The 19,864-nt window shown below is 43.2% G+C and overlaps 1 protein-coding gene across 6 annotated transcripts in view; it reads right to left on the bottom strand.

Moving 5' to 3' along the window:
* CRACDL (CRACD like) overlaps positions 1–19,864 on the bottom strand; it is a 71,454-nt gene that overhangs the window by 35,030 nt on the left and 16,560 nt on the right. The window contains exon 1 of one of the 6 annotated variants that reach the window (XM_041119453.1): positions 10,962–11,087. The exons of 4 other annotated variants lie outside the window; for them this stretch is intronic. The gene's annotated coding sequence lies outside the window, so the exon portion shown is untranslated. Of the gene's footprint in view, positions 1–10,626; positions 10,864–10,961; positions 11,088–19,864 lie in introns of those variants that run through there. One more of the 6 variants, XM_041119452.1, reaches the window with a different exon arrangement.

The raw sequence follows: 19,864 nt of genomic DNA, 5'->3' as shown, positions 1-19,864 counted from the left end.
CCACCCTTTTTGAATTATTAAAAAGAATTTACCCAGAGAAGACACATTTTCTGAGAAAACTGCACTGTTTTTCTCTACCAAATCTATATAAAGTATCAAAGACAAACTTCATGCCAAACCAAGAAGAAAACTACCCTGTCACTTTTTATATACAGGTTTGCCTTTTGTTTTCAAAGCTGGGCAGATGATCATCTCCTTCCATTTTGCTCAAGTGGTTTGAATCAGTAAATTAAAAGTATTACTTTGCAAAGTCTCTGACTTCATGTGTTCTCTCCTTATTTTAATAATTTAGTGCAGATGTTGTCAGCACCTACTTGTTTATGCTGACTGATGACCATGGGGACATCATCTTCAAAATGTGATATTTTCACAAATGGTTTGCTGTCTAAAACATGATAGTTCGTTATTCATCTTCATTAGTCTCACACTGAACCTGGTACATCTACCCCATCTTTTCTTATCTGCATTACTGGTTAATAAAAGGTTTTGTTTCTTTGCTTGTGGCTGACATTTTCTCCAGCTACTGCTACCCTTGTAGCATGCTCTCATGTTATTAGAAAATCTGTATATTGCACAACCACGATGATGTGGTGAGAGCCTGTGTGCCAGTCCTCATGCTCAGAGCAAGGCTGGCTGCGAGTAGCTTTGCTACCAGCATCCTCTCCCTGGCTATGTGGGTCCTAGGCTGGCATCCAGGTGAGAGCACCCAGCCTGAACACAAGTCAGTGCCCTCCTCTTTAGAACTCTGCCTTTTAGTGATCCTCCCATTCTCTTCCCAGTCACTGTCAAAATGAATAGAGCTAGCTGTGGGTGATTTGCACTTTCTCTCAGAAAAGACTAACAAAAGTTAGTTGCACCAACACATAATCTCTTCCAATGCTGCTCCTTCTTCCAGAGTTTGCTATTCCTCCACCTCCAACATTGCTGGAGGTGGAAGAATAGCAAGGTGTGGCACAGGGACCAGCTACGTATAACTACTGACATGCTACTATCTCTCTGCACCAGCCCTTTCCTTTGCAGTACTCACATCTATCACTCAAATCCCCTGTTGCATACTGTGCAAACATAAGGTGATGCCCAATGTCCCTGTGATTACCGATAGAAGAGACATCAAGGGATGTCAAGTAATAAAATACCTACTAAAAGGAAGATTGCAGAGGGAAGATAGGGTATAGCTCACTGCATGGGCTTCCCTTCCAAGCCTTTATGGAAACAGGGCAAGACCTGCCATGACCAGTGTGTTGGACTTCATGGGCTACGACACGAAAACCGAAGAGGCAGCAGGTGCATCTTCCCAAGCCTTTCAATGGGTTTTCTGGGTGTTCAGTTGGTTTCACTTGCTTCTTTCACTGCTGTTGGGCAGTGTGTGTTTTCCTTTGCCTAACCAGCCCAAACTCCTGTCTGGTGCATCTGTCCCTGTTATTCCAAAGGCTGTGCAGATTTTCCTCTTGGATCCTCACCAGCCCTTCCGCTGTGCCCCTGCCAACAGCACATTCCTTTCTCTATTACAAGCACAACGCATTTCCAAGGGACACAGGGAAAAAACCTGCTCTCTCTACCTGTTTTTTTCCAAGAATTGATAGACCTTCCTTCCCCCAGCCTTTCTGGGAGAAGTGAGAAACACTCCATAAAATAAACTTTCCTCCCAAGCAGCTTTTGAAGAGTTAGCTTTTTTTTAAAAAAAAGTGCATTGCAACAGAACACACAAACATTAGAGGTCAGAAGGCACTACCAGGACTGCCCAGTCTGATGTCCTGGATAGTGCAGGGAATAGGCTGTCCCCAAGAAGGGTGAAGGGAACTCCATTTCCCTGATAGAGCTCAGTAACTCGAGGGTATACACCTTGTCAAAGGTCGTATTTTGTTCATGGGAAAAGCCTTAGCTTGCATGCTTTCTTTAAACAAAAAAAAACACCAACAAAGCAAACCAAACAACCATATAAAAGAATTAAAAGGGGAAGAGGAGTTTGCATTGGCAAAAGAATAAAGCAAACTCATGTGAAATGTCTTATTCCTATGGAGTAACCCTTTCCTTCTTGCTTTCAGTTCTCTATTTTTTGTGATTTAATAGAGGGGCCAGAAAATCTATTCTACCAACATGGAAAGCATTATTATTAAAAGACCTGTTAGAGTAATAAAGCCACATTGGTTCTCCTTCTTCTTTCTCAGCACACAGGGATAATAAAGGCATAGCTGTTTTACACAAAGACACAAGACCTCCCCCAGCCAGCTCCCTACCAGAGATCCTCTGCTATATTTAGGAGCACAAACAGCTCGACATACTACCAGAGTTTTAGGCTTTTATCAGCCATCTTTACTGACAGAAGCACAATCTGTATTTTTAACTTAAATAATATCGAGTGTTCATGTAGAGCACTTTGGCTAATAATGTTCTGAAGAAGTTAATCATTTTGTACAATAGCAGGCTAACGTCTCTCAGACTCAAGGGTCAGTAAAGTATTAAAAATTTGCTGTGCCTCTCCTTGAAAAGCAATAGAAAAAAATTAAAATGTCTTGCTTTAGTTAGAAAAGAATTACATTTGATTCTACATGCGGCAATTGCAATTATTCTTGAATTCAGCACTGGGAACATTCCAGAAGCTATTTCACAAAAATAATTATACCAGGTCTTTTGGTATTCAGAATGAGTAGAAATATCAACATTGTTATAAGGTCTCAGTGCCTTTAAATTCAACAGAACAAAACAGGGCTTTCATTGATCCTTCCTTGCTTTTTGGAACCATGAATACAATAGTCTATACACCTATGTACACACACACACACACACACACACACACTTACTTTGTGGCAAAGAAAGAATAAGACTCACCTGGAACCACAGCAAGCCCTGAGGAACGGCGCACTGATACCTGCTGCCCCATCAATTAGCCTAATGTAAGCGTGTTCTTGTACAGTGCAGAGGTTAATGGGAGTTTAAGATGCAGAAAGTGTTTAACACCACCCAGAATGAGATCCTTATTCAGCTTTATCTGCTATTCTGAAGAAAACCCAGTGGGCCAAGTTAACCAGACAATGAAGGCAATTGCTAACATCAGAACTGAATTTTCATCCCTTCTGAGCCCATCTATACTGCATGGAGTATTTACTCTCAGCACCATAATGTGTGGTGTAGGCAACAGTGTCATTTCAACAGTTTATTAAGTTTCTTTAAAAGTTAATGACAAACCTTTTCAAATGTCAGGTTCATCTGAACACAGAATATAGCTATATCCCAGGCCTACTTCCAAATATTTTGCCATTAGTGTGATGAAAAATACAGTCCGGTTTGGCCAAATACAAGTAATGAGGAAAGTGCATGAAATAAAGAGACTAGGCTGGGCTTTACCAGGTTCCTTGCAAATTCCTATGCTGGAAGGATTAAATAATCATCGGGATCATCTATGAACCATGTGCAGAATAGTTTTAATATTGGATATTTAAAGTAGAGAAAAAAGAAAGAAAGAAGGGAATGCAAAGAGAATGGATTAAATATTCTAAGAGAAGCCTGAGCCCTTCCAGGCAGAGATACACCAGCCTACCAGCTGAGACTAGCCAGAACACAAGCAGGTTGATTTCCAGGAGCTGCTCATGAAAGGTGCCATCAGGGGCCCTCAGTCCTCAGCACTCCCTCAGCTTTGCCTTGTTTCAGCCCACACCGCTCTGCTGAACCGGCTGCAGTCGTGCGCTAACCTGGAGTCACCTCGAAGGCAGGGATAACAAGAAGCCATGTCTCCAGACCAAGGACCAGTTCGCCCTCCTGGGTCATCCTAGCATGAAAGAGCGGCGAGGACGAAGTGAGATCCAACTGGAGCTGCAGGAGGGCAGCGGGAGGCCGTGGGGAAGGGGAGCATCTTCCCCTGCATTCCCTCTGCAGGGCTCTGACTGCAGACTCAGAGGCCAGTTTCTTCCCCAACATCCACACGGACTGTCCAAGAGGTACAGCCGCTGTCAGCGTAATCTCAATCCTCTGAAATTTCCCTGGGCAACAGCGCTCACATATTTCAGCAATAACTGCTACCTTGTAAACACATTCCACATTCCTGTTGCGTGAAACCCCACAGGCCAAATGCAAAGCTGAACAGCCTCTTGTACGAGGCTCGCTCTGAAGCGGTGCATGTGGCAGGCTTTTAATTGGGAAGGACCTTATTTAGCCTCTTTTGACCCTTCCTAATTTAGTCCCTCTTGGCTTTCAATTGATAATAATTTTCTTCAGCCCACATGGGAGAGAGATGACCCATGGGCTCCCTTCTCTTTCTTCCACCCACATAACACTCAGATCACTTCCAGAAAAAAGAGCGCGAGATTTTTAATGCAAGGTCACAGCAATACATGACTACCATAGGTTTTTCAGGTTAGAGTCCAGTTAAGTTGGACAGTCTTCCTAACTCAATTTCTTGTGTGAACAGGCTGGAAGGTTGCTTTCTGACCACGCCACAATAAACAACATTGCTGAGTCCTTTCATCTTTACTCGAAAACTTCCACCACAATCTATCAGAAAAACACAATCAGGATTTCACAAATGTAAGAGCTCTAATTTTTTGTAATTTATTCCCTCACGACATGTACTTGCAAACTTTCCATCCTTACTATCCATTCAGGACATATTTGTTATTGTATGTTTGAAAGAGAGGAAATATTTTCCTGTAGGTCTTCTCTCCCCATATACTTGCAGGTCTGTGCTCCAAAACAAGGATATGAGCAAATGGAAATAACTGCCACGTGCTCAGATTCTCGTTTTCCCCTTCGCTCCTTCCCTGCAGCAACAACCTCAGTGAAAATAACCTCTGGTGAGTCACTCCACACGTTTCACCTCCAGTTGCCACTTCAGACTTGCAGACTTTTGGAAGTCAATACCCTGAATATGCCTTAATAGTTTTTACTGCTGCCTTGTCAGAAGTCCAGAGCCAAGTCTCCAGTGCACCCTACACCACCTGCACAAGCCCACTCATTCCCTCAGACTGGGAAGTAGAAAGCATTTGCATGTGCCAATTTGTCCAGGACAAGTAACAGTGAGCATGTGCGCCCATATATTCAGAAGATTATATGCAAAAATGTTACATGCAGAACAAAATGAGGAGAGGGGACTGGAGAAAGTACAAGAAAGGACAGCACTGAAGAGCTGAAACCTTCCCTGACAGTGTTTACAACAATAAGGGACATAGTCACTGGGAGGGCTCCTGCTCCTTATCTATCCAGAGCAGCAGAAGAATATGCTACCAGTCACAGTGTCATACCGATTGTGCATCCTCTCTCATCTGCAAAACAGATGGATCCAGCCCTGACAGCGCTTTCATCTTAAACCAGTGCAGGAGGACAGGTGATAAGCATCACTATATGATGCTGTTATTCCTTAGGTTTAATTTCCTAAGGAAAACACTGATGTGACTGCACTGTCTATCCTACTCCATTTTCCTGTTTCCTCACCACTTTTGAAGCCATTGGTCCTTTTCAGCTGAGTTTGATGGAGAGACGCATCTCAAAGCTATGAAGATCCTACCAGTTTTGTAAAAAGTGATGATTGTGCAGAGTCCCCACTGCAGGAAAGCTGACAGCAGGAGGAAAAGCAGTTGCTTGTTCCTCTTGCTAGCCAGCTGAGCAGCCAGTACACCCATAGCCCAGGCACAGCCCTGATGAGCCTTCAGGCTGGTGGTTAGAGGATATGGACAGTTCAGGGTATGACAGAGAGTCAGGAGGAGAAGGGAGGGACTGAGAAGGGAAGTCCTGCAGAGATCGCATGGTGGGGATGCATACTGTAGCGGGGGAGCATTACTGGCCTGGCGGAAGCCAGCCGCTGTTTAGAGAACAATGCTGATGTTATCATGATGATGCTGCTTTACTTGGAGGTGGAGAGAAGAAAAGAGTGGAAGAGGCAGCTGCCAGCTCTTGCAGCTCTCTGAAAGACCTGAGATTCAGACCTGTCCCCGACCTCAAGTCATGTGGGACTTTCTGGAGAGCATCACGCCGTTTCAAGAAACTGTACCACAAACGTACAGTTGTTTCCATTCATATCACTACAAAGCCTACCATGATGAATTTATGCTGAACTGTCCATAGATACACAATGTTGGGATGACAACCAGCCTACCACTAGAAAAGGCTCTCCAAAGGGGGAAAAGAACTGTTGGCACCCACATTTTACAGATGAGTACAAAAGTACAGAGAGATTAAACGCTTTTTCCCAATGTCCTTCAAGAGTAGGGACTAGAGTGACTCTGTCATGCAGAAGTGGTGCTCAGCTCCAGGCCTGTCCCTTGGTCCAGCTCTGCTGGAGCCTATGGTGCAGACTGAGGTGCCCTCTCTGGTCCAGGGCCCAGCTCCCCATGGCACCCTGTGGCATAGCGGAAAGCAGGAAGCAAAGGGAACCAGATCCCGCTCCCTGGATCTCCCTGGGAAGGGGTCCCATGGACCACTGGTAGGTAATACACTGGGGGAAATTTCCCCCTTTTCCCACATCACCACTTGCCCTCAGTCTCTTCTCATTTCTGCCACTGAGGCAGACATTCTCCCTACCCTCCTCCGACCTGAGGAGCACTTTCCTTATGGAAACCCTTGCTGGTTTAAGATCTCTTTGGTAGAACGCTCTCACGTGCACTTTTGTCCCTGGCTGCATCTCCCTCTAAGCAATGGAGAAAAGAAGACACTTCAGATATTAACAGGTCTAAATCACCTTACTCCAAGGAGATGCCTCTCTGCGGAGGATAGAGGGAAGCCAGGGTTACCTAGCAGCTCATGATTAGGTGCTCTGCATTCCCATCCCCATCCCCACTGTCCTACCCCCTGTGCCAAGTAAGCCCTAAAGGCTACACAGGAACCTGAAAATGATGTTTAAAAGGGGCAGAACAGAAAAGACCCATTTGGAGACCTACCCCATTTGTCCCCAGGCTCCCTTCTTTGAATACAGCATGAATGTTTTACTTCAATAACTCAAAAGCCTGATGAGATGCAGGTTATTAGTTTATGACTATGACAAGATTATTATGGTAAATTTAACATGTGCAGGCGCTTAACTAACTACTGTTGGGAAATATTTGTCATTAATTCAAAAATTTCCTGCCTGCAATTTGTCAGATACAGTGTAAGTGAGCTGCAGAAATCCAGCATGACATAAAGATCTTTCATCTGCCATCACCTTTACACGTGACTGTACAATACTTGAGCTCTGCCTGATTTAAATCAGCACAACAAAATATACTGCAGCATTCATAAATTAAATGGCATTGGCATTCAGATGCTAGAAAAAATCTAACTTAAGAGCATGCTCTTTCAGACGTAGGAAGAGGAGCAGAGAGGCACACAACCTCCCCATGGGGAGCAAAAGGAACACCATTGGGAAAGAGGGTGGCAGAGCAGCATTCCTCATCGAAGCTCAGAAAGCAAAGCTGTGCAAGAAAAAGCTGCTTGTGGTGGGCTTTCTTCCCACCTCCTGTGGGTCTGCCATGATCCCAGCCAAGTCAGGCAGTGCAGAGTAAAACCACTGAAGTGGTTTCATTCAGTGGCAGCCTGTCTCTCAGTCATGACACATCCCACCACTCCTGGGGAGGGAGCTCCCTGCCTCAAACTGCTATGTTTTGCTTGCTTTCCCAGTGAGGCAGGCAAAAAAACTGTGGGTACAGAGCTAGTTACAGGAACAACTCAAAACTCATGTCCAAAATGACCAGTCTCATGGCACCTTTGAAGGGTCCCAGCACTTCTTGGCCTTTCCTGATCCCCTAGGCAGGTCCAAAGTCACAGAAGAGACAGTCAGCACCCATCCAGTCCCTTACATATTTTAGTCATGAATTGTTTTGCCCATGAAGGCTCTTTATCTCTGTGTTTTTGCAAGACCTATCACTATCACATGCACCCCAACTATCAGCCCCTTCCCACCGCAGGGGCTCCATGCATTGCCTGGACTTTTTCAGTTCTCTCATATGGTAAAGTCTCCTAAGGAACGGCATATTTTGGTACACTTAAATCTTCGAGCTTCACACAGGTGTGTCAGCATAAAACCTGGGAACATACTGCCAGAGGGGACTTCCTAAGCATTCAGTCCCCTGTTGTTGCTGGCAAACACTCCATATAATCCTTTCACAGGCTGATTAAAGACTTATTTTGAAAACTATTAAATTTTCCCGATCCCTTTGACTGAAATGCTATTCCAGAACTTTGTAACTCTAATGGTTGGAAATTCCCAGACTAAATGGCCAGTCTATACCTATTTATTTTCATGCCAATGCAATCCTTTTCTTGAGGCAGTTTTTCTCTCCTGCCAGGGGTATTTAGAGAAGACCGCCACCTCCCCTTTCATCCTTCACATGCAAAGCCAAACAAGGCATGGCACCTTAATTTCCTCCCAGAGAAAAGCGCTCCATTCTCCTGGCCATCTTACTAACCCTTCTCTGCACCCATCCCACTCCAAGCTCACCTCTTCTGGCAGCCAGATATCCAGAACCAGACACTAGATCCCAGGCAGCCTCTATAGCTAAATGACACACAGGTCACTCTTGGATTTAAGCTTGCCAGCTCCCAGCTAGACTTGCACAGGTTGGCAGACAGGCAGAGAGGAAAGCATTCACCTTCCAGCTTTAGCCCACTTTCTACTGCAGAGTCCAAGGACATATCTGAGCTGTTTGCTATCAAGAAATGCCATTCTGTGCAAGCCGTTATGTTCCAATAACCTCCTCAGACTTGGCTCTTTCCTACGTCCAGCCACCCAGATCGCTGATACTGGCTGCCAATACCAGACTACAGGACTCATTCCAGCTTCTTTTCAAACCCCAAAGCACCGGCATACGCTCCCCTTGGCTGGACTTGCAAGGGCCCAGCCATCTGTGTATCTGCAGAGTGCCTTTGGTGTAGGTGTAACAGGAAAATATTTTTACAGGCAGTTGGCAAATGTACTAGCTCAAGCTTGAGGAAAATCTGACCCTCTTTGCTTAGGGGCCTCCTTCCTTTTAACATTTTTTTCAGACATTTTGAAAATATTTGTGAGTCATGGCAATGGGCAGGGAATGAGATGTCTAGCAGAGCTCCCAGCTCTGGCAGAAGAGCGTTACTAAGAGGACACTACAAGGCTTTGTGAACAGAAGAAAGATCAGGGAGTGCTGGATGACTTAATCTCTCAGGTTCCATCCTATCCTCTGAGGGTGCTGCTTTACTAAAACAGCTAGATCAAAGTAACTAAAGAGGTTTCTGCTGTTAACTATCTCCTGAAAGTTGTTGACCTTGAGACCAGAACAATTAAATGAAATGTGAAGCACCCCCTCAAACAGATATTTCTCCTTCTCTGTCCTACATTACCTAAACACACAGTAGTGTGAAGTTACACACTTGGGAGAGCCTTTTGTAATAAAGAACATCCTGAATGGCATGAAGATCCTGCCATGGTATAGATTTTTGCTCTCTTCTGAAGTGGACACATACACTGTGGGACCTAGGAATGGATGTATGAGCTCTCCCATATGTATGTATGAGACAAAAAAGCTTGGGATACCAAATTAGACATGCACACTTTGAAAAGTGCCTGCTGTATCAGGTATGCAACATGAGACTCTGGGAACTCTTTTTCTGAATACTAAGTGTGGAAAATATCAATTGAAACTGCACTTACTCAGTCTCTCTGAAGAAATCAGCTCCTGTTTGCCTTAGAGTCAGACTCAAATTTAACAGCTTCATATTAGAGATAATGAAAATACATGGCTTTAAAAAATTCTGGTCTTTTACAGAATACACCACTGCAGCCTCCTGTGCAAAAAAAACTATGAACATGCTTGCAGTATACCTGTCCTAGAGATGTGCAGCCAGATCTTTGGCTGATGTCACTTGGCAGGCCTCTACTGAAGTTAATTGGAGCTGTACCAAATCGTATCACTGAAGAGCTGGAACAAACTGTTTATACACTTCTGAAAAAGGCAAGTTAAATAGCTTGTATGCACTTGCAGACATTAATTTCCACATTTTTCAAAATATGAAAACTCTATTTTCTGTGAGGAGTGGTCCTTCAGAAAACTATCAGGCAAGCCCTGTACCAGTACTAGGTATGAATATACCATGGTATACTTCCCACCACCTCTGCTATCTGTGAGTAGAGAAAAGAGGCTACAGCACCAGCAAGACAAAATTTTTTGTTCAAAATTCATTTTTAGAATGGCACATCGCTTTAATTTTTACATTTGTCAAAGGTTTCTACTTGTAATCTATCAAAGGAAAACAAAAAGCAGTAACAAATGCAATTGTGTTACCAACCAGAGGCAATGATTGCTGGCCTCTGCCCACAATACATAGAGACCTGCTGCTTTCCATTTTGTAAATGTGCTACAAGGAGCCAGTTGCAGTGAGAGCATGGCAACCGATAACTCTTGATCACTTAAGGATTTTTCATTAGCCAATTCTACAATAAATTAACTAGAGAAGTTTAAAGGTTGTTTTCAGCACTTTATAGACAGACACCACAAGGAACTAGGGAAGACAGTTCATCTTTCCGCTTAACTTTTTTACTTACCATCCGATGAAACTTTAATAAGTACAAAGGCAGGTCAATACTTGCACAACTAAATGTTGTGCATCTGCGTAACCAAGAAACATATTACACCTGCAGGAAAACAACCTTTAAAGCAACTCAGATACAAACTTTCTTCAGCTGCTTACCTGTGTACGTTCCTGTTTGCCAGATTCAAGGTAACACAAAAGGCTGCTGGTGTTTCAAAAGGGATCTGTCACCTTGCCAGACATTTAAGTGGTAGCAAAACCAGCAGAGGCCCTTTCAAGTTTGCACGGAGGATTCTGAAAGTCTCGATTCGGTTCAACTTGGATAGTGCACCCTAGGTCTCATCAGTTACCCAGCACCGGGCTACGCTCTGCCTTCCCGAAGCATGAGTTATTAGCACTGCCCCGATCCCTTCACCAAGTGATCCAAGGAGTCGGTCAGAGGAGAAAGCACCAGTATCCCCCAGTTGCTAGGAAACAAGCAGGGAGATCCTGACCTGAATTCTTAGCGGAGGCTGATGTTGCTCAGGAAGCTTAGCTGGGTCCTTCCTGGAAAGGCAGGGACATGCTGAAAAGTTACTCCTGGCTTTGCAAAGGCCACTGCGTAGCAACACCCAGGACAAAGGGACAGCAGCTGTGCTATTTTTACAACAAAAAGGCACCTGTTGTAAAAACAGAAAGCACACGTGCAAAAATGGAGAGTGAATTTTCTGTTCTTCATGCCAATGAAACTAGAAAGTTTTTAACCTTAAAATAAGTTCTTTGTATTTCAAATTTGGTCATTAGATAAAGCGGAAGAAACCACACACCATGCGCACAGCCTCAACATTAACAAATGCAATAACAGAATATTAAACATATGAAAATAAAGAAATTAAGGTTATCCCAGACATGTATGCTACGAAGCATCATCTAAAGCCAAACTCATAACATACAAAGCCAAAGAGAAGCAAATCAGGATAGTTAATGATGACACAAGAACTCTGCATTTTCTGACCTTTTAAATATTTTAAGTTACTGCCATGCCATTGTGTTAATTACTCTATTCAGCTTGCAACCTCCTCAGCATACATTTTCTAAAAAATGAGAAGTAAGAGCTGAACTAGACCTGAAGAGCTAAAACACTTCTGGGTCCCTTGGATGGGGTATACCTGACCCTAGTTATCCTGTATAGTGGAAGGAAATAATGACTTCTTAAATGCAACACATGCTGCAAATGCAGCACACAGACCTGATTATCTGAAAAAAATGCCCATTTGCTTTCTACTGACTCTGAGGAACATCCATCCTCTTGACATAAATGGCAAGAAAGCGATGCTGCGCACACCATGTGCGGCATGGCTCCTGCAGGCTGGAGGGGCTGGTGAGGCCGGGAGGGACGAGGGGTGTTGGTGCAGAAACAAGTCTTTTCATTTCGGACGGACACTTCCCCATCGCATGTGAACACGTTCTCACATGTGAGCAGCTCCCTCCTCACTCGGGTGGTCACTGCCAGCCCTAGACAGGAATGCCAGGGCAGGAGCTGCAGTACCATCTTTGTAGGGCACGCTGTCTGCACGAGAGATTTGCAGTGGGTATACCTACCACCCAGCCGCCACACAGGCAAAAGGTCTTTTAAAGAGGGGTCTCAGGCACAGGAGGACTGGCCTTTTGTGTCTAGAGATGTCCAGTTGTGACCTTAAAAGGGAATTACTCCACAACTTAAGACAGCTTTGTTATCTGCTAAAAACAAAGCCATGTTTTAATGGAACGGAAATGCACAGAAGTGTATTTGCAGAAATGCCAGACCTTCTCAAATATGCAACGGCACACCTAATGCTTACTCCGAATGTGTCTAGTGTACTCCCAAAAAGGCTCTCCTTTCATTATTACATACAGCCAGGTTCAGTGGCCCAATACAGCTGTGTTCAATACAGGCTCGGGGTCAGGCAACAGTCTCTTAGCTATGCTTGAAATCTCTCCCTCCCCCATAAATGTCCATATTTACCCAGGGAATCAGTCTATCCCTGCAGCAATTCTAACTGTCCAAAAGCAGATGAGTATTACAGTGCTTCAGGTACCTTTCTGAACAACAGCCAAAGCTCATCACGTTGATAGGAAAATTATAGTTCTTTTGTTCATTGCCCTTTTGTCATATTTTTGCAGTAAAGGAAGAGTTCAGTGTTAAGTCCTATCCCAAAAGTACTTAAATTTCCAAACAAAATAATTAGACATGTCATGACCCAGGGAGCAGCAAAGCAGAATTAATCCAGGTTTTAAAGAGAGTCACAATAAAAAAATCTTTACAGATAACCACGCAGCATTTGGAGGAAACAAACTGAACATTTAAGATGTTAAAAATATATTTACCTGCTGCTAAAGAAAAGCTGACCACGTAAGAGAATAGTGAGTGCAAGTTAGAAATCATAGCTCTGTGCAGTGCAACTGTATTTTAAGTAGTGCAGGTAGTCTGAAACAATTTTCTTTATGAAAGGCAATCCTAAAGATACCATCACCAGCAGGCAGAATGAAGCAGAGAACCTACTCATAGAAATATTTGTATTTTAGATAGCACTAGATTCCTTTTTTTACTATAGATTTTTCTTTTGCAAACCAAGTGGAGTGGATGTCACTTCAGTACATTTTTTCCTACAAATTCTTCCAAATGGCCTTAATGTTCAGCAACACAACAAGCTAACACTAAACAACAAAAATTAGAGAAAACAGATGAAGCTTGGCAAAATGAAAGGTGCAGCAAATAATAAGCTTTTAATAATGAGGCCCTTAATAGAGGCAAAGAGAAATTTAAAGATGCAAGGATGAAAGATTTGAAAAGAAATTGAGAATTGCTGAGCCTGAAGGAGAGAGGGAGAAGGAAAGCTTTTCAGGGACAAGAATTTCAGACGTGAAAGGGGAGGAGGAAGATGAGAAAAATACTTCTGGATTTTTCTGTAGACAGACTGAAGGACATGTACCAGGACTGTCATGTGGGTTGACAGCCACAGGAGATATTTGGTGATGAAGACAGTCCCTCAGGTAGGTGCCAGAATCCAGTGATCTCCTGGTCAGATGAGCAAATAGCTCAGTCAGTGGTTTGTCATTGACACTCTTGGCAAAGCTGCCAATTAGGTATTTTCAAGCATAACCAAAATGCTGTGAAGATTCATGGGAAGTTTTAAACTTCTCCTGTGCGGAAAACAGGGGTGAATGGTGCATGGAGCAGAGTGATAACAGGCAATAAACCAGTGAGAACCACAAAACTATAAAGCAGTTTTATATAAAAGTTAGGAAAAGGGTGTAAACGGGAACAATGCTCCTGGAAACGCTGATTTAAGGGAGAGCCCAAACTGGGCTCCTTTCCTCCTTGTCAGCATTTCCTCTCCGCGTCTTGAGCACCAAGAACGGGTGAGTAGTAAAATGGATCTGGGTGGGGTACAGAAAAGCCATTCCGTAGTGTTAAAAATAACCTGTCACAACTTCCTGTTGTCTAAACTGGCATAACTCCACCAGCTTCATTTTATGCCAGCTTAAGATCTAGCCAAATGCACTGAGTGAGAAGAAGGCGGCAGTTCCTCTTACGCTTCACTTTGCCTGCGGGCAGGTTTCAGCAAGGCACGTGTCTATTCCAGGGGAAGATACTTAATGAAGGATTTAATCTTCCTGATGAATACAGAAGGATGCTGAAGTACCAAACTCATCAAACACACCTTGCAACTAAATACATTGCTAAAAATTTGCTTTACTCAGCTAAGTATTTGTAAAGCCATGTAAAACCGACAGTTCGAAATTGCCTGACTTCAACCACTGAAAGTCAAATGCTGCTGTCCAAATCTCTCTGCAAAGGTATAGTTTTACAGTAATTGAGATAGTACATAATCTGGTCACATCTCCACATACATCAGTAATACAGTACCAAGAAGTCTCCCGGTTGTTCAGACACAGAAGGAGCCGCGTGAAGCATTGATTCACGCTGATGAATTGTAACCAAGCAACACTACCAGCATCCCTTCAGCCCATTGTTAGTCTGAGCTGGGGAGAATAGCAGCAGAACAGCACTGAAAACCTGCCAAACTCCGACTTCCCCAATTAAAGGATACCACCCCTCTAACACTAGATATAGCAAATCCTTCAACCAAAATTTAACAGAAATAAACTGTTACTTCCCTCTCAGTAAGAAGATAATGACATGCCTGAAGGCAGCAAATGAATTTCTGTGTGTCCACCGCTCTCTTGTAAACAATCTTTACAAAAGAAACAGTTCAAATTTACTTTACACAAGAAGTGCAGGGCAATGAATTATTCATCTGAGCAGAAGGACAGAAATACTGCCTTTTTGTTAGTCTGGCTATTAGATGCTGAGGGAAACTAAAGACAACTTTCACAGATACAATAACTAATCAGTAACAACACAGATGAGATGGAAAGGAAGCAGATACTTGAAAAATTTGTTCAGTGAGAGTTGGCAACCGTTTTCCAGGTAAGTGTCCAAAGCCAAAGCCAGTTAACGTACAAAATATAGCTACTACACCATCATCGACGTGAACCTTGTTATCAACAGAGGCATTAAAAAAAATGACATTACAATACTGAATTTTTTCCTTTTACTGCAGTTAAGTCTGAGTGGTGGGATTATTTTTTCTGTTTAAAGCCACAGGCCTGGACATCAAGAACAAAATTCATTGTAAAATGATCCACCATTGCTCTTTATGGGAATAAGAAGACAACACAGTCTGCCAGCAAAACTGTCAGTTACTAGAGAACCTGAATTTTCAAGATGTGCCACAGTTCCCCCCATTTTACTAGGGGAAAAAAAAAAAAAGGCACACATAAGTTAAGAATAAGATACAGAATTGTTCTTATAATGTAAAAGATAGGCTAGCAGCTGTGTGTTTCTTAGAGTATAAAAAACCAAAGCACTGACCTGTAAAACAGAAATAGTAATAACATCTGCTAGACTTCTGGGCTCTGAAATCACATTCCCTGAGAGCAAATTTCCAAAAGAAAGGCTGGGCACTTATGTAAGATACCATTTCCCTTTTCAATTAATTGTGCTTCTCTTTTGAAATGTTACTTAAAAGCCTGATTGCAAAACCAAGTACATCTCTCTTCTCTGGGAATAAAAGTAGTAGGGCAAACTAACAAACTGTCATGGCATTGGCATAAAACCAGATTTATCAATGCCTTTCAGAATTTGGGATATATTATATCACCCTTTTTGCTTGCTCCCTGCTCTTCTTTTTAGTCCTCTTCTACAAGTCAAGCTCTTAGATGTGGTCTTCTCAATCCCATCATGGGGGATCAAGCAGTCCTGTATTCACTATTCTACATGGACTGTCACCGGGGTCTCACACAGGCAGAAATGCTGCTCTTCTTAGGCTCCCTCTGCTTGGCAATTTAGGGTCAGCCTTCTAAGTCCTCGACACTGCCAAAGGTTTTGACACACCACAGAACTTCCTACAGGGTCAAAGTCTGCTCTCCCATGGCATGAGTTCCCAGCAACTTCCTCTTGGTTGTGAGCAGATATTTAAAGCAGAACTCAGTCTCATCTTTTTCCTCCCCCTCATACATTTGCCAGATGGCTTTATTTAATGTCTCTTCCCTGGATTGCCTCTCAGATTGATTTTCTCCCTCTACATTTGCCATCTGCTGGTCCAAACAGCTAAATGATACACTTGCTTTTCAATCTCACAGCATTGATTCATTCTTGCTGTCAACCTGGCGTCCAAAATAGCATGGCAGGCAGACCGGCAGGTCTGGGTAAGGCCTCGCTCCAGCAACAGCAATTTTCTCCTCCTTGTGCCTTTGAGAGCCATTACCGCAGGAGCAAAGTTGTAAGAGGGAACAAAGCACAAAGCCAGAACGAAAGACAAGTACCGAGAGGAACTGAACCATGTTGTCTCAATGATGGGAAGCGGTCTGTGTCATAGCTGTCGCCTGGAAGCTGATCTGCAGCCCCAGCAGTTGGTGTTGTGCGGCCTTGTACAAAGAGAAGACATCATGTGCAGTGGCTAATGGCAGAGAATTGCACGTGCATTTCCAAAAGAAACAAATGCTGCGTGGAAAAAAACTTGACTTACATCCTCCAAATCGTTTTCCAGCAGCTTCTGAACTGTCTTGCTCTTTTCAGTGACAAGGTACAGGGACTTTTGTGAAATAACTGGTGTGAATGTGGGTACCGTGCCTGTGCCCTGCAGGGTACCCAGCCCGGGCAGCGCTGCAGGAAGAGGGGAAGGCCGGGACAGGGGCTGCAAAACTGCAACAGCAGCTGGCTGGGGAGGGTGTGAGGAAGAGCACGGAGGGAGGAGGAAGGGAAAGGTGCCAAAAAGTCTTGCTATGACCCCGCCTAAATGCCTAAGAGCAAGGTATTACTGAGTTGCCTGAATGTGCATCTTTTACCCATCTCGTCACTTTAAACTCATCGTTTAGAGACGATTCTGTCTTTGGAGTGTTTGCACAGTTCCAAGCAGAATAGCTCCTTGTGCTGGCTGAGTCCTTTGAATGCTATGAGAATACAATTAAATAATAAGAGCAGTAAAAAGCTTGATGCTATTCATACTTGAGAAGATCTCGCATGGCTCTGGACAAATCATAGCCACAGCAACACTCTCATTTCTAATTTTCTAATCCTCTCATTATTATTGTTGCTCTCTCTAAATACTAAAGGTATTTTGAAGACAGAAAAAAACATCCCTTTCATGGAAAAATATTCATTTAATTTCATATCTGAAAGCCACAAAAGACCAACAGTTTATCCAAATAGTCTAAGTGAACAAAAGCTTGAGAACTGCTAGTTCACTGCTTCTCCGTATGCTTAGATTTGCACATACACTTGCCGTTTGCTGTTTCTCCTGTGGTTTTGGTGGCTCAGCTGACATCCAAATAGCCTGCCTGCTCTCAGGTTTACAGCACATGGTGAAGTAAGTGGGAACAGTGTGAGGTCTGCAGCATCTAGATCTCTTAACGTTTAGATAAATGCTGACAGTACAAACCTGGTCCTAGTTTTCCAGAGCTTCCAACCTCAGTTATGAAACTAATAAACCTATCCCAGCTGTTCGGTGTCCTTAGTCTCAGCAGCTCTGATCCAATGCCCATTGAAGCCAAAAGAAAGATTCCCTTATTACCCAGTGAACGTCAAATCAAGCGCAATTAGACTGGAGTACAACTGAAGAACAAGATGTATAAATTCTTTTGCAATGCAAATTCCTTCACTATTGAACTGTACTGCGCTGACCCGCCTTCTCCAGGTCTTTGGGTAATCTGATACTTCATACACCACCCAGTGTTCAAGGGAGTGGTGCTGAGAAACAGATTTCTTGAAATTCCCAAGCTGCTTTATGTACTTCATGTTAGCAGTTCACAAAGAAATGACAATCAGATTTCTGGTTGTCACCATGAATGGAAGGATAAAAATTCAGTGACAAGTTATGAAATGTTACATCTGCTTGAGAAGGTAGAACAACCAGCCAAAAACAATGTGTCACAGAAATGTGTAGAACGGCACCAGATCAAGCCAGATACAGCACAAGCCAGGTCTATATTTGAAAGCTGCACTGGTACAGATGTTAGTAGGTGTACTGAATAAAGGACAGGAAGACTGCACCACCAGTCTGCATATCCATGGTAACCAAGAGAGGATCTCCTGGGGAAAGGAGTGATGAGATGGGCAACAAAGGAGCTTTATTCTTTTCCCCTTTGCATTAGGGCTAAACAGCTTTCACATTATATAGCGAGATTATTTAGGTTGGGGCTGTGTCCACCCACGGATAACAACAGGAGTGAGGAAAAAGAGCAACAGGGGTTCATCAGCATCTTCAGTTCTCAGAGGGCTTGTCTAGTTTGCACTGTGGTCCATGTCTCTGCATGTTCACAGCTATTGTTCCACCTAAGCTGAAGTTGATGCAAACACACCCAGCCGTATTACAGACAACCCATTATAATATACACAACACAGTATAGTACCCAAGACATACACTCGTTGGTTGGGGCATGCAAGCTAAAGAAAGGAACAATGGCCTGCTATGCAGCTATCAATATACAGCACTTAGGTATGAAGTACCAGTATAGCTCATTTCTCTCTGTGTACATGAGTATGTTCTGAATACATTTATGATGATGCAATTGCATCCGCTCTAGGCAAGGTTTGACAATCTTTAGTGTCTTATAACTACTCATAAAAGTTCTGTTACTGTCAAAGGACAACATCCAGTGAAAGAATAAGCTATTGCATAAGCAATGAAATGATTGGGATCTCCATACAATGCACATACCAGTCTCCTCCCACATGTGCCTACTGCGTTACTCTAATGATCCAAAGGGCAACCCCTTGAGCTCTCGCTCCTCTGTGTACCCCAAAAGACCCTCACAGAGCCATCATCCCTCTCCAGTTCCCTCCAGTTATCACTGGGGCAAGAGGCGGTGCTGCGGCTGACGCTGAACTGAGCCTACACGGACTGGCTGCTGGGTACCTGCGTGCCGAGCTGCCAGGCAGGAAGCCAAGGAGATCAAAAGAAATAGGCACCATCTGCCCTGTTGCTGTATGTAACCTCTGAAGTAGCAGGATGAAAAACTATTACAAATACAGTTACTTTTAATAATCTCCTTTTCTTATTCTCCTGCCCCTGCCACAAATTTCAGTTTGTTCCATTTGTGAGTCTGACAGCGCTCTGCACGTGGTCCATTTCTCAGACTCATTCCCGGTGCAGGTTCTCCCTGGGCTTCACTAGAGGCAAGAAACAGTGACATTAAAAAGAAAAGGGGAGGGAAAGACAACTGAGGCAATAAAGCCTTAACATACCCAAAAAGCCATCTAAACATCCAAACAAGAGCAGAAAAGCTCTTTCTGCTTTTTAAATATATCTTTTGTTTCCATCCTATACTATCTACAGGGTATTTTTTTTAATAGTCCTTTCTAAAATAAGTTGGGCATGGTCTTGTTACTAAATATCATATGATTTGATAATCATACAGCAGAGCAAACTACCTTCCTAATCTGGAATAAATTCTTAAATTCTACAGTGACTTTAAGAAAATAGGACTTAAGTATCTTTTATTTCTCCAATGACACATAAGCCCAGGAAAAAGTCATTTTCTCTCTATTTTAGTTCGTTTTGAAAGTCTTGGAATTGACAGTTGTATGTAAACAATTTACACCTTCACTTTTACAGTTACAGGAAATAAGCATTGATTTATGCAGCACACAATGTCTTTATTTCTTGATTAACTTCCCTTCAGGCTTTCAATGTAACCCAGTGATACTTTATTAGAGATGAGATAGCAGTGATACTTGTACTAATTTCCTTCGTTATATTTAGTTGCTTGTAAGTTTGGCAGGTGGTATAACTTTTAGGTTCTTTGGGTGGGAGGGCAAAAGGATGAATAGCTTGTGATGGTGTAATTGAAGTCCACCCCACATGCAAGAGGC

Source organism: Aquila chrysaetos, chromosome 23, assembly GCF_900496995.4.
Source record: "Aquila chrysaetos chrysaetos chromosome 23, bAquChr1.4, whole genome shotgun sequence".
Lineage (NCBI taxonomy): Eukaryota > Metazoa > Chordata > Aves > Accipitriformes > Accipitridae > Aquila > Aquila chrysaetos.
The sequence above is the reverse complement of the archived record's forward strand: the minus strand, read 5'-3'. Positions and strand labels throughout refer to the sequence as shown.